A 14,555-nucleotide genomic window follows, 5' to 3' on the forward strand; every position below is an offset into this window, starting at 1 on the left:
GTACAAGTAACAAAAAGTACTGTACCCTATTCTTAGCTTAAACGTTGAATGTACAAATAACAAAGAGTATTGTACCCTATCCTTAGCTTAAACGTTGAATGTACAAATAACAAAGAGTACTGTACCCTATCCTTAGCTTTAATGTTGAATGTACAAATAACAAAGAGTACTGTACCCTATCCTTAGCTTAAATGTTGAATGTACAAATAACAAAGAGTACTGTACCCTATCCTTAGCTTAAATGTTGAATGTACAAATAACAAAGAGTACTGTACCCTATCCTTAGCTTAAACGTTGAATGTACAAATAACAAAGAGTACTGTACCCTATCCTTAGCTTTAATGTTGAATGTACAAATAACAGAGAGTACTGGTACCCTATCCTTAGCTTAGACGTTGTATGTACAAATAACAGAGAGTACTGGTACCCTATCCTTAGCTTAAACGTTGAATGTACAAATAACAAAGAGTACTGGTACCCTATCCTTAGCTTAAATGTTGAATGTACAAATGACAAAGAGTACTGTACCCTATCCTTAGCTTAAACGTTGAATGTACAAATGACAAAGAGTATTGTACCCTATCCTTAGCTTAAACGTTAAATGTACAAATAACAAAGAGTATTGTACTCTATCCTTAGCTTAAACGTTGAATGTACAAATAACAAAGAGTATTGTACCCTATCCTTAGCTTAAACTTTGTATGTACAAATAACAAAGAGTACTGTACCCTATCCTTAGCTTAAACGTTGAATGTACAAATAACAAAGAGTACTGTTCCCTATCCTTAGCTTAAACGTTGAATGTACAAATAACAAAGAGTACTGTACCCTATCCTTAGCTTAAACGTTGAATATACAAATAACAAAGAGTACTGTACCCTATCCTTTAGCTTAAACGTTGAATGTACAAATAACAAAGAGTACTGTACCCTATCCTTAGCTTAAATGTTGAATGTACAAATAACAAAGAGTACTGTACCCTATCCTTAGCTTAAACGTTGAATATACAAATAACAAAGAGTACTGTACCCTATCCTTAGCTTAAACGTTGAATGTACAAATAACAAAGAGTACTGTACCCTATCCTTTAGCTTAAACGTTGAATGTACAAATAACAAAGAGTACTGTACCCTATCCTTAGCTTGAACGTTGAATGTACAAATAACAAAGAGTACTGTACCCTATCCTTAGCTTATACGTTAAATGTACAAATAACAAAGAGTACTGTAACCTATCCTTAGCTTCAACGTTGAATGTACAAATAACAAAGAGTACTGTACCCTATCCTTAGCTTAAACGTTGAATGTACAAATAACAAAGAGTACTGTTCCCTATCCTTAGCTTAAACGTTGAATGTACAAATAACAAAGAGTACTGTACCTATCCTTAGCTTAAACGTTGAATGTACAAATAACAAAGAGTACTGTTCCCTATCCTTAGCTTCAACGTTGAATGTACAAATAACAAAGAGTACTGTACCCTATCCTTAGCTTAAACGTTGAATGTACAAATAACAAAGAGTACTGTACCCTATCCTTAGCTTTAATGTTGAATGTACAAATAACAAAGAGTACTGTACCCTATCCTTAGCTTAAACGTTGAATGTACAAATAACAAAGAGTACTGGTACCCTATCCTTAGCTTAAACGTTGAATGTACAAATAACAAAGAGTACTGTACCCTATCCTTAGCTTAAACGTTGAATGTACAAATAACAAAGAGTACTGTATCCTATCCTTAGCTTAAACGTTGAATGTACAAATAACAAAGAGTACTGTATCCTATCCTTAGCTTAACGTTGAATGTACAAATAACAAAGAGTACTGTACCCTATCCTTAGCTTAAACGTTGAATGTACAAATAACAAAGAGTATTGTACCCTATCCTTAGCTTAAATGTTGAATGTACAAATAACAAAGAGTACTGTACCCTATCCTTAGCTTAAACGTTGAATGTACAAATAACAAAGAGTACTGTACCCTATCCTTAGCTTAAACGTTGAATGTACAAATAACAAAGAGTACTGTACCCTATCCTTAGCTTAAACGTTGAATGTACAAATAACAAAGAGTACTGGTACCCTATCCTTAGCTTAAACGTTGAATGTACAAATAACAAAGAATACTGTACCCTATCCTTAGCTTAAACGTTGAATGTACAAATAACACAGAGTACTGTACCCTATCCTTAGCTTAAACGTTGAATGTACAAATAACAAAGATTACTGGTACCCTATCCTTAGCTTAAACGTTGAATGTACAAATAACAAAGAGTACTGGTACCCTATCCTTAGCTTAAACGTTGAATGTACAAATAACACAGAGTACTGTACCCTATCCTTATCTTAAACGTTGAATGTACAAATAACAAAGAGTACTGGTACCCTATCCTTAGCTTAAACGTTGAATGTACAAATAACACAGAGTACTGTACCCTATCCTTAGCTTAAACGTTGAATGTACAAATAACAAAGAGTACTGTACCCTATCCTTAGCTTTAATGTTGAATGTACAAATAACAAAGAGTACTGTACCCTATCCTTAGCTTAAACGCTGAATGTACAAATAACAAAGAGTACTGGTACCCTATCCTTTAGCTTAAACGTTGAATGTACAAATAACAAATAGTACTGGTACCCTATCCTTAGCTTAAATGTTGAATGTACAAATAACACAGAGTACTGTACCCTATCCTTAGCTTAAACGTTGAATGTACAAATAACAAAGATTACTGTACCCTATTTTTAGCTTAAACGTTGAATGTACAAATAACAAAGAGTAATGTACCCTATCCTTAGCTTAAACGTTGAATGTACAAATAACACAGAGTACTGTACCCTATCCTTAGCTTAAACGTTGAATGTACAAATAACAAAGATTACTGTACCCTATTTTTAGCTTAAACGTTGAATGTACAAATAACAAAGAGTAATGTACCCTATCCTTAGCTTAAACGTTGAATGTACAAATAACACAGAGTACTGTACCCTATCCTTAGCTTAAACATTGAATGTACAAATAACAAAGAGTAATGTACCCTATCCTTAGCTTAAACGTTGAATGTACAAATAACACAGAGTACTGTACCCTATCCTTAGCTTAAACGTTGAATGTACAAATAACAAAGAGTACTGTACCCTATCCTTAGCTTTAACGTTGAATGTACAAATAACAAAGAGTACTGTAACCTATCCTTAGCTTAATTGTTGAATGTACAAATAACAAAGAGTATTGTACCCTATTCTTAGCTTAAACGTTGAATGTACAAATAACAAAGAGTACTGGTACCCTATCCTTAGCTTAAATGTTGAATGTACAAATAACAAAGAGTACTGTATCCTATCCTTAGCTTAAACGTTGAATGTACAAATAACAAAGATTACTGGTACCCTATCCTTAGCTTTAATGTTGAATGTACAAGTAACAAAAAGTACTGTACCCTATTCTTAGCTTAAACGTTGAATGTACAAATAACAAAGAGTACTGTACCCTATCCTTAGCTTAAACGTTGAATGTACAAATAACAAAGAATACTGTACCCTATTCTTAGCTTAAACGTTGAATGTACAAATAACAAAGAGTACTGTACCCTATCCTTAGCTTAAACGTTGAATGTACAAATAACAAAGAATACTGTACCCTATCCTTAGCTTAAATGTTGAATGTACAAATAACAAAGAGTACTGTACCCTATCCTTAGCTTAAACGTTGAATGTACAAATAACAAAGAGTACTGTACCCTATCCTTAGTTTTAACGTTGAATGTACAAATAACAAAGAGTACTGTACCCTATCCTTAGCTTAAATGTTGAATGTACAAATAACAAAGAGTACTGTACCCTATCCTTAGCTTAAACGTTGAATGTACAAATAACAAATAGTACTGTACCCTATCCTTAGCTTAAACGTTGAATGTACAAATAACAAAGAGTAATGTATCCTATCCTTAGCTTAATCGTTGAATGTACAAATAACACAGAGTACTGTACCCTATCCTTAGCTTAAACGTTGAATGTACAAATAACAAAGAGTACTGTTACCATGTCCTTAGCTTAAATGTTGAATGTACAAATAACAAAGAGTACTGTACCCTATCCTTAGCTTTAATGTTGACTGTACAAATAACAAAGAGTACTGTACCCTATCCTTAGCTTAAATGTTGAATGTACAAATAACAAAGAGTACTGTACCCTATCCTTAGCTTTAATGTTGACTGTACAAATAACAAAGAGTACTGTACCCTATCCTTAGCTTAAACGTTGAATGTACAAATAACAAAGAGTACTGTACCCTTTCCTTAGCTTTAACGTTGAATGTACAAATAACAAAGAGTACTGTACCCTATCCTTAGCTTAAATGTTGAATGTACAAATAACAAAGAGTAATGTACCCTATCCTTAGCTTAAACGTTGAATGTACAAATAACAAAGAGTACTGTACCCTATCCTTAGCTTAAACGTTGAATGTACAAATAACAAAGAGTACTGTACCCTATCCTTAGCTTAAACGTTGAATACACAAATAACAAAGAGTACTGTACCCTATTCTTAGCTTACACGTTGAATGTACAAATAACAAAGAGTACTGTACCCTATCCTTAGCTTAAACGTTGAATGTACAAATAACAAAGAGTATTGTACCCTATCCTTAGCTTAAACGTTGAATGTACAAATAACAGGGAGTACTGTACCCTATTCTTAGCTTAAACGTTGAATGTACAAATAACAAAGAGTACTGTACCCTATCCTTAGCTTAAACGTTGAATGTACAAATAACAAAGAGTACTGTACCCTATCCTTAGCTTAAACGTTGAATGTACAAATAACAAAGAGTATTGTACCCTATCCTTAGCTTAAACGTTGAATGTACAAATAACAGGGAGTACTGTACCCTATCCTTAGCTTAAACGTTGAATGTACAAATAACAAAGAGTACTGTACCCTATCCTTAGCTTAAACGTTGAATACACAAATAACAAAGAGTACTGTACCCTATTCTTAGCTTACACGTTGAATGTACAAATAACAAAGAGTACTGTACCCTATCCTTAGCTTTAATGTTGAATGTACAAATAACAAAGAGTACTGTACCCTATCCTTAGCTTGAACGTTGAATGTACAAATAACAAAGAGTACTGTACCCTAGCCTTAGCTTAAACGTTGAATATACAAATAACAAAGAGTACTGTACCCTATCCTTAGCTTTAATGTTGAATGTACAAATAACAAAGAGAACTGTACCCTATCCTTAGCTTAAACGTTGAATGTACAAATAACAAAGAGTACTGTACCCTATCCTTAGCTTAAACGTTGAATGTACAAATAACAAAGAGTACTGTACCCTATTCTTAGCTTACACGTTGAATGTACAAATAACAAAGAGTACTGTACCCTATCCTTAGCTTAAACGTTGAATGTACAAATAACAAAGAGTACTGTACCCTATCCTTAGCTTTAATGTTGAATGTACAAATAACAAAGAGTACTGTACCCTATCCTTAGCTTAAACGTTGAATGTACAAATAACAAAGAGTACTGTACCCTATCCTTAGCTTAAACGTTGAATACACAAATAACAAAGAGTACTGTACCCTATTCTTAGCTTACACGTTGAATGTACAAATAACAAAGAGTACTGTACCCTATCCTTAGCTTAAACGTTGAATGTACAAATAACAAAGAGTACTGTACCCTATCCTTAGCTTTAATGTTGAATGTACAAATAACAAAGAGTACTGTACCCTATCCTTAGCTTAAACGTTGAATGTACAAATAACAAAGAGTACTGTACCCTATCCTTAGCTTAAACGTTGAATGTACAAATAACAAAGAGTACTGTACCCTATCCTTAGCTTAAATGTTGAATGTACAAATAACAAAGAGTACTGTTACCATGTCCTTAGATCAAACTTTTAATGCACAAATAACAAAGAGTAATGAAACCCTGTCCTTAAGTCAAAAAACTGTTTGATAAATTAGGGACCTTGTTTGTTCCTCTTACTTGGTTTGAATTCACTCCTTATTTACAACCACTGGGTCGATATGTTTTGCCATTTGTCTGATTATGATTTGACATAAAGGCTGCAGCTTATTTGGTTAATTTAGTATGTACTAGAACACACCCGTGATATCGCGGGTCCGTGACTGATATATAACTATGCGTATGCCTTATTTTAGTATTGGTATTGTCATCTGATAAAGTCATGCCGATTATAACATGTATAAGGTGCACAGTTTTCTCTGCTTTCAAAATCTTTCTGTTTAAACCCGTCGACCTGGAACCTTCACTTATTGGTAATATTAATAATTTGGAAAACAAAAGGGCCTGGAGTGGAGTATTTTTTACTCAACAGTTTACAGCAAAATTCTAAATACACTGTTTGGTGGTGCGCCTGTCAGATGCGAAACATACAGATAAGGTAATAGGTAACAGGTGAATATACTATTGGTATCGGTGTCGGACTCGATCCGGAACTTCTTAATTGTTGGCAATATTAATTACGTGGAAAACAATTCTCATCAATACTCCTTAAGGAACACCTGTGGCAAATAATCGCTGCCATCCAAAACCAATTTCAGAGAGGATTCACATCTAAAATATCACCATTATTTTGCGCTCTTCTACTTAATGAAGTCATTATCGATGCAGTATACAGAAAAACCCCTTTATATGTAGCATTGCTCGATGCAAAATCTGCTTTTGACGTCGTAAACCATAGTAGTTTATATAGGAAGTTATATCTAGCCGGTATTTCCGGTTCATTATGGCTGCTCTTGCATGATCTAAGTGTTGGTGCTCAGACATCAGTTCGATGGGAAAATCTGGTCTCTGAACCATTCGATATTAAGCAGGGAGTTAGGCAGGGAGGAATACTAAGCACAGAATTATATAAACTTTATATAAATGATGTTCTAAACCAAGTAGAGGACAGTGCACTGGGATCCTATATTGGACACATTCATTGTCCTATCCCAACCTGTGCAGATGATGTTACACTGGTAGTGAATGACCCTTCCAATATGCAAACCCTTTTGTCGACTGTGGAGAATTACAGTCGACAGGAGAAGTATTCATTACAGCCTACAAAATGTAAAATTATTAAAACTGGGAAACCAAAAATAGAGGATAATTTTAACTTCATATTAAATGATACACCCATTCAAAATGTTGAAACAGCTGTACATTTAGGAATAACTCATAGTAATAACCCACGGCAAACCATTCCTATCCATATCCAGGAAAACATCAACAAAGCAAGGAGAACAATGTACAGCCTGATGGGAACTGGCATGCATGGCAAGAATGGTCTTAATCCCGTAGCATGCCTGCAATTATTCCAGGTTTACGTGTTGCCAGTTCTCATTTATGGCTTAGAAATACTACTGCCAAACTCTACTCAAATGGAACCAATTGAAGTCTTCTATCGAAAAAGCATCAAACAAATTTTATCAATCCCAATTAATACAACAGACATGGCCGTATATATACTGTCGGGTACCATTCCAGTAATCAGCAAGATGCATAAACTAGCTTTAGGAACCTTTGCAAATATTTCAAGACAGGAGAACTCTATAGAAAGACAAGTTGCAGAAAGACAAATTCTTATCTCAACTGATGTAAAGGACAGCTGGTTCACAAAAATTAGAGCTTTATTAATTAAATACAGCCTACCATCAATTTTTAACATTTTAGATGAACCACCCTCAAAATTAAAATGGAAAAACCTTATCAGGAAAGCGATTGACACCTACTGGGTTGATCATGTGGTGACCATGTCTGTCTATTACAAGAGTATTTCATATATTTCTACAGCTTATTATAATACTGGTCATCTTCACAATGCTCTGGCTAGTATCCAGACTTCTGCAAAAGACATCAAACGTCTCCCCATCAAACTACGACTCCTTACAGGAACATATATTCTCCAAAGTAACAGGGCAGCTTTTAACCAGATTGACATCAACCCAACATGTCTCTTGTGTGAGGAGGACTCTGAAACATTATTTCATTTTATTCATTCATGTCCTGCTTTAGCTTCTGCTAGAAATCATCACATGCTTGAACTTTCGCACATTCTTAAAAATAGCGAGCTATGCGTTAAATGTAGATCATTAGAAATGCTAGAGATTAGTACACAACTAATATTGGATGCTAGTGCCTTGCTCTGTAATTGTCAATGTAAATGTGGATGTACAGACTTTCTTCATCTTGTAGAGTACATTAGTAGAAAACTTTGCTTTGCGTTGCATATTAGACGTAATACACTATTATTAACATTACCGACGAATAAAAAGAAAGGGTTACTTGCAACCACTCAGTCAAAGGCGTGATTATTTAAAGTCTAACTTATTTTGTTTTAGATTTTAAAAAGTGTGAGAAACATTTGTGGGTGTTATATACACCAATTTATTCTACTCTGAAACCAGAGGTGTGCCTTTCAAAGGCAGGATATTCATACAAGACAAGACAAGACAATGGGCCTAGAGTGATGTAATTTTTAATCAACACCATTGTAGTATATTAGATATATATAAAGTTGAATTCTTTGATTCATCGGTTTTACGTGATGACGGCTGACAAATTGGACCTCGTAATTTTAGTATTATAGATGTGTTACTCATTCAAGTCTGTGCATTGAAATACTAATTTAATTTCTGATGTAACTATTGTAACACGTCTTCTCGTTGGTTGAATTTTTTTTTATTTATCCGCACTTAAACATGATTTTGTCGTGTGACCGTTACGTCATCGGTGTGTTTTCATGATTTAAGATTTACGAAATGGAATTTAGAATTAAATTATAAGGATTGACTGTTATATTCTTTCTGTCTATTTGAAATAGCTTCCAAAATGTGTGCTCTCATTTGAATAACCCGTTCAGCGAGTTATTAGCTGTGAAACACATTTTTAAAGTTATTTCTTCATAGACCGAAGAAATATTACAGACATTATTTAAATAATAAACCCTGACACAAATATATCGTATTCATAATAATATTATGTAATTGATAGGGCGAGTGTTGTGTTAATGCTATGGCGAGTACGAAAAGGTTTAATATGAGAAATAAATATTAATATGTAGTGCAGAAAGGTTGCATGTCTGATGATGGAACAAAACTAGAGGCTCTAAAGAGCCTGTGTCGGTCACCTTGGTTTATGTGCAGAGCAGATAGATCTTGACCAAACGAACAATTTTATCCTCATAAGATTTGCTCGAAATGCTTTGGTTTCAGAGATATGAGACAAAAACTGCATTTATCCCCTCTGTTCTGTTTTTAGCCATACCTGCCATCTTGCTTTGCCGGCAGGGTAATCGGACACAATTCTAATACTATTTACCCTAATGATAATTGTGGACAAGTTTGGTTAAATTTGTTCAAGTAGCTTCAAAGGTGAAGATTTATGGTTAAAAATTGACTATAAAGGACAATAACTCCTTAAGGGGTCAACTGGCTATTTTGGTCATGTTGACTTATTTGTAGATCTTACTTTACTGAACATTATTGCTTTTTACAGTTTATCTCTATCTATAATAATATTCAAGATAATAACCAAAAACAGCAAAATTTTCTTTAAATTACCAATGCAGGGGCAGAAACCTAACAACAGGTTATTCATCTGAAAATTTCAGGCCAGATAGATCTTGACCTGATAAACAAAATTCTACGTCAAGATTCATACAAGATAGCAGAAACTCTGAAGTATTTATAATGTGTGTTAATAATTATCTTGGTTTACTTTAAATAGTGCATCAGGGTCATTTTCATATGCTCAGAATGAACTGTATAAAAAGTCATTGAAGGCTTATTATAAATTGTGCGAGAATTTGTTATCACTTAATACATAGGTCTGAAATATGGGGAACTTTTAATCCATTATCAGAAAGATTCAGAAATGGAACTTTACCATTTGATAAAATCTATTCCAGTTTAAAATGTGAGCGACCACATATCAAATTTTGTAAACTTGTTTTAGGTGTTCATAAAAAATCCACGAATTTTGGAGTTTTATCTGAGCTAGGGCGATTCCCATTATATTATGATATGATTAACTCCATGTTAAATTACTGGTATCGCTTGGAAATCTTGATTCCAAATTTTCTCTTCTTACAGACACTTTTGTAACATATCATAGACTCTTTCTCATTCAAAAAAAATCTTGGTATGGCTCTATGATGTCAATTCTTGAAATGATCCCAGACATCAATCATATATCTTTACCATTACTAAAATTTAATAGCTTCAAAGCTAATATGAAAAAAAATTCCAATGTGTTAAATTTAATGATGACCGCAATCATCTATTTCAAGAGATAACTAAAAGTTGCCCTAACTTTTTAACTCTTAACGCAAGAGATAAACTGATATGGATTATGAACACAGAAGATAAGTCAATTCTCACTGCTGCATGTAAATCTATTTCGAATAATTTGTTAATTATGTGGCTTTCTTGTCTGCTTCAGACACGAGGAGGACGGTGTAAATAACACATCTCCTTGAGTACCACACTTGGTGGCTGTTGCAGTATAGGAAACCTACACTATTCTCAATACCGATTACTGCAGTATATTTTACTTGCTGTGAATACACATGAACTATTGTTTTCTGCATCAGATACGAGGAGGATTGTTAGAGCTTTTAAGCTCACAATCCTAGAGCATGGTTCCTTGGTGCCTGTTGCAGCTAAACAATCATTTATATTTATACACTTCCAGCAAAATATTATAAAATCAAGTGAGAGAAAAAAAATAAGTTTGCCACATTTCCAGAGTAGCAACTCTTAAATACGTGTTTACTTAACCTATAATTCCTGTATGACTTTATTTGAATAGTTAAAGTTTATTATATGTATGCCATGTAAAATACTGTATGAGATATCAATTATATAATTTGGAAAATAAAACTTATCTTTATAAGATATCTTGAGCATTTGAAAACGGTGAAAAAGGCTATATAATAAGAACTATAAAAATAATCTATACCATTGATAACAGTTCTGATTCATTAATTGCAATCATTAAATAGGTGTGTTTAAATTAGAATTTTGTATTTATAATAGCAAAGTTAAATTGCTGAATTGCAGTGGGCGACATACAAATCTTCCTTGCCACCCTCAGAAAATCAAAGGGTGGTCTTCCGTCATCAAAAATCCTCAATGCCACCCTTCGAAAATCAAAAGGTAGTCTTTCGTCGTCAAAAATCTTTCTTGCCACCCTAAGAAAGAGATTGTCTGACAGACTTCCGTCGTGAAAAATCTTCCTCGCCACCCTAAGGAAATTTATAGGTGGTCCTCCGTCATCAAAAATCTTCCTCGTCACCCTCAGAAAATCAAAAGGTTGTGAAAAATCCTCCATAATAAACTCAGAAAATGAAAAGATCGTTAAAAATCCTCTTTGCGAATCTCAGAAAATCAAAAAGAAAAATCCCCCCCCCCAAAAAAAAATACAAAATGTATATAAGATGATGATTTAAAGGTACTTACCGAGCTAGTCATAACACAGGTTAACGTACAATATACCTGTACATGTTTTACTCTCCTTCAAGCATGCGAAAACACCTGTTACCTGGTATACTGTAGAAACACGATTATTCAAAGTATAATATATTAATACCAGATTTAGCTATTTATATGTTGCAAGTAATAAATATGTAATCTTTTCATCAATAAGTTAGTATGTTATCACTGGACCATGTTGATGAAAAGAGACACGAAAATACCCCCGGATGTTATCACTGGACCATGTCGACGAAAAGAGACACGAAAATACCCCGGATGTTATCACTGGACCATGTCGATGAAAAGAGACACGAAAATACCCCGGATGTTATCACTGGACCATGTCGATGAAAAGAGACACGAAAATACCCCGGATGTTATCACTGGACCATGTCGATGAAAAGAGACACGAAAATACCCCGGATGTTATCACTGGACCATGTCGACGAAAAGAGACACGAAAATACTCCCGGATGTTATCACTGGACCATGTCGATGAAAAGAGACACGAAAATACCCCGGATGTTATCACTGGACCATGTCGATGAAAAGAGACACGAAAATACCCCCGGATGTTATCACTGGACCATGTCGACGAAAAGAAACACGAAAATACTCCCGGATGTTATCACTGGACCATGTCGATGAAAAGAGACACGAAAATACCCCGGATGTTATCACTGGACCATGTCGATGAAAAGAGACACGAAAATACCCCGGATGTTATCACTGGACCATGTCGATGAAAAGAGACACGAAAATACCCCGGATGTTATCACTGGACCATGTCGACGAAAAGAGACACGAAAATACCCCGGATGTTATCACTGGACCATGTCGATGAAAAGAGACACGAAAATACCCCGGATGTTATCACTGGACCATGTCGATGAAAAGAGACACGAAAATACCCCGGATGTTATCACTGGACCATGTCGACGAAAAGAGACACGAAAATACCCCGGATGTTATCACTGGACCATGTCGACGAAAAGACACACGAAAATACCCCGGATGTTATCACTGGACCATGTCGATGAAAAGAGACACGAAAATACCCCGGATGTTATTACTGGACCATGTCGATGAAAAGAGACACGAAAATACCCCGGATGTTATCACTGGACCATGTCGATGAAAAGAGACACGAAAATACCACCAAAAAAGTTCCAATCACCCCCATCAACTATGACTGTTTGGATTGGATTTACAGAATATATAATAGAGAATAATTATAGGCAAACTTTGCAGAATAAAGGGCAAAAAATAAACTTAAAAAATGGTAAAAAATAGTGAAAAAATTCAAGAATAGAGAAATATTTATCATCTAAAGGTGGTGATTTCTTTTTAAACTAACGAGTGCGCTTGTAGAACTAGAATTATATTTGACAAATAGACTGATAGTGATTTTGTGATTTTATTTATTCAGTTAGCGTATAATTATGCATGCACATTATCTTGTATCTATTAATTTATAATGCAGACGTGAATATATTATATTCATATATACTAATGATGTGTAACTGCTGGCTGGAGTGGGTACGAGAGGATTGTTAAGTGAAAAATTGATAAAGAAAAGTTACATTATAGTGTTGTAGCTCTCGCACAAATGTAACATCGTAGTGTAATACTAAATCCCGCCGAAAGAAAATCGAGCCCACAAATCAAAAAAACGAAAGTATAGGCAGATCATGTTCCACATGTGGCATCCATGCACCGCTCAATGGTTCGTTAACGCACAGATAGAATGATGCTTTCCCTGTATCTATATGATATGTCTTCTTGGTACACATGTGGCATCCAACACATAGTTGTTCGTTAACAGACAGATAGCGTGGTTCTCGTCCTGTATCTATATAATATGTCTCTTGGTACACATGTGGCACCCGACACACACTAGTTCGTTAACGAACAGATAGCGTGGTTATCGTCCTGTATCTATACAATATGTATCTCGGTACACATGTGGCATCCAACGCATAATGGTTCGTTAAAGAACAGATAGCATTATTCTCGCCCAGTATCTATATAAAATGTCTTTTGGTAGAGACGTGGCACCGAACGCTTAATGGTTCGTTAACGAACATATAGCGTGGTTCTCGGCCTGTATCTATATAAAAGGTCTCTTGGTACACATGTGTCATCCAACGCATAATGGTTCGTTAAAGAACAGACATCATGCTTCTCACCAAGTATCTATATATATAATGTCTCTTGGTACACACGTGGCACCAAACGCATAATGGTTCGATAACGAACAGATAGCATGATTCACGCCCTGTATCTATATAAAATGTCTCTTGGTACATATGTGGCATCCAACGCATAATGGTTCGTTAAAGAACAGATAGCATGATTCTCGCCGAGTATCTATATAAAATGTCTCTTGGTACACACGTGGCACCAAACGCATAGTTGTTCGTTAACGAACAAATAGCATGGTTCTCGCCCTGTATCTATATAAAATGTCTCTTGGTATACATGTGGCATCCAACGCAAAATGGTTCGTTAAAGAACAGGTAGCATGATACACGCCCTGTATCTATATAAAATGGCTCATGGTACACATGTGGCACCAAACGCATAATGGTTCGTTAACGTATAGACGCATAGACTCAAAATGAGTTTTGACGCACAAGGACACATTTTTTGGGCATACCGATTTCTCGTGTCCTTTCAATCGTAAGCGCATGTGTGATGATCAAGCAGTATACAAAATATGTTTCTGTTATCGGCTAAGGATTTATAACGAAACGGAAAAGTAATTTCAAAACTGAATAATTGTGACCGAAAAATTAAAAAGTGGTTTGAATACTGGCACCAACAATACACTGCAGGCAAAAGGATAAGGATTAAAGAAATGTATGCCCAGTATGAACTTCAACAATGAACCAAACTTCAAACAATCAGTAAATTATAAGTTATTGCAGGTCCCGGCATGACAAAATGTGAAATAATTCAATAGGGAAAATAAACTGGCATGCATGATTTATGCTTTAAAACAGTAATCGAAAAACGATAATGGTAAACAGCAAGCAACGAAATCCATAGAAGTACAGGA

The 14,555-nt window shown here is 34.9% G+C and overlaps 1 protein-coding gene across 1 annotated transcript in view; it reads right to left on the reverse strand.

The window, feature by feature from the left end:
- The window catches only part of LOC139503802 (uncharacterized), a 42,610-nt gene extending 31,014 nt beyond the window's left edge, over positions 1–11,596 (reverse strand). The window contains exon 1 of the mRNA XM_071293732.1: positions 11,480–11,596. The gene's annotated coding sequence lies outside the window, so the exon portion shown is untranslated. The remainder of the gene's footprint in view (positions 1–11,479) is intronic.
- Positions 11,597–14,555: the final 2,959 nt, after the last annotated feature.

This window comes from Mytilus edulis, chromosome 14 (assembly GCF_963676685.1).
Source record: "Mytilus edulis chromosome 14, xbMytEdul2.2, whole genome shotgun sequence".
Lineage (NCBI taxonomy): Eukaryota > Metazoa > Mollusca > Bivalvia > Mytilida > Mytilidae > Mytilus > Mytilus edulis.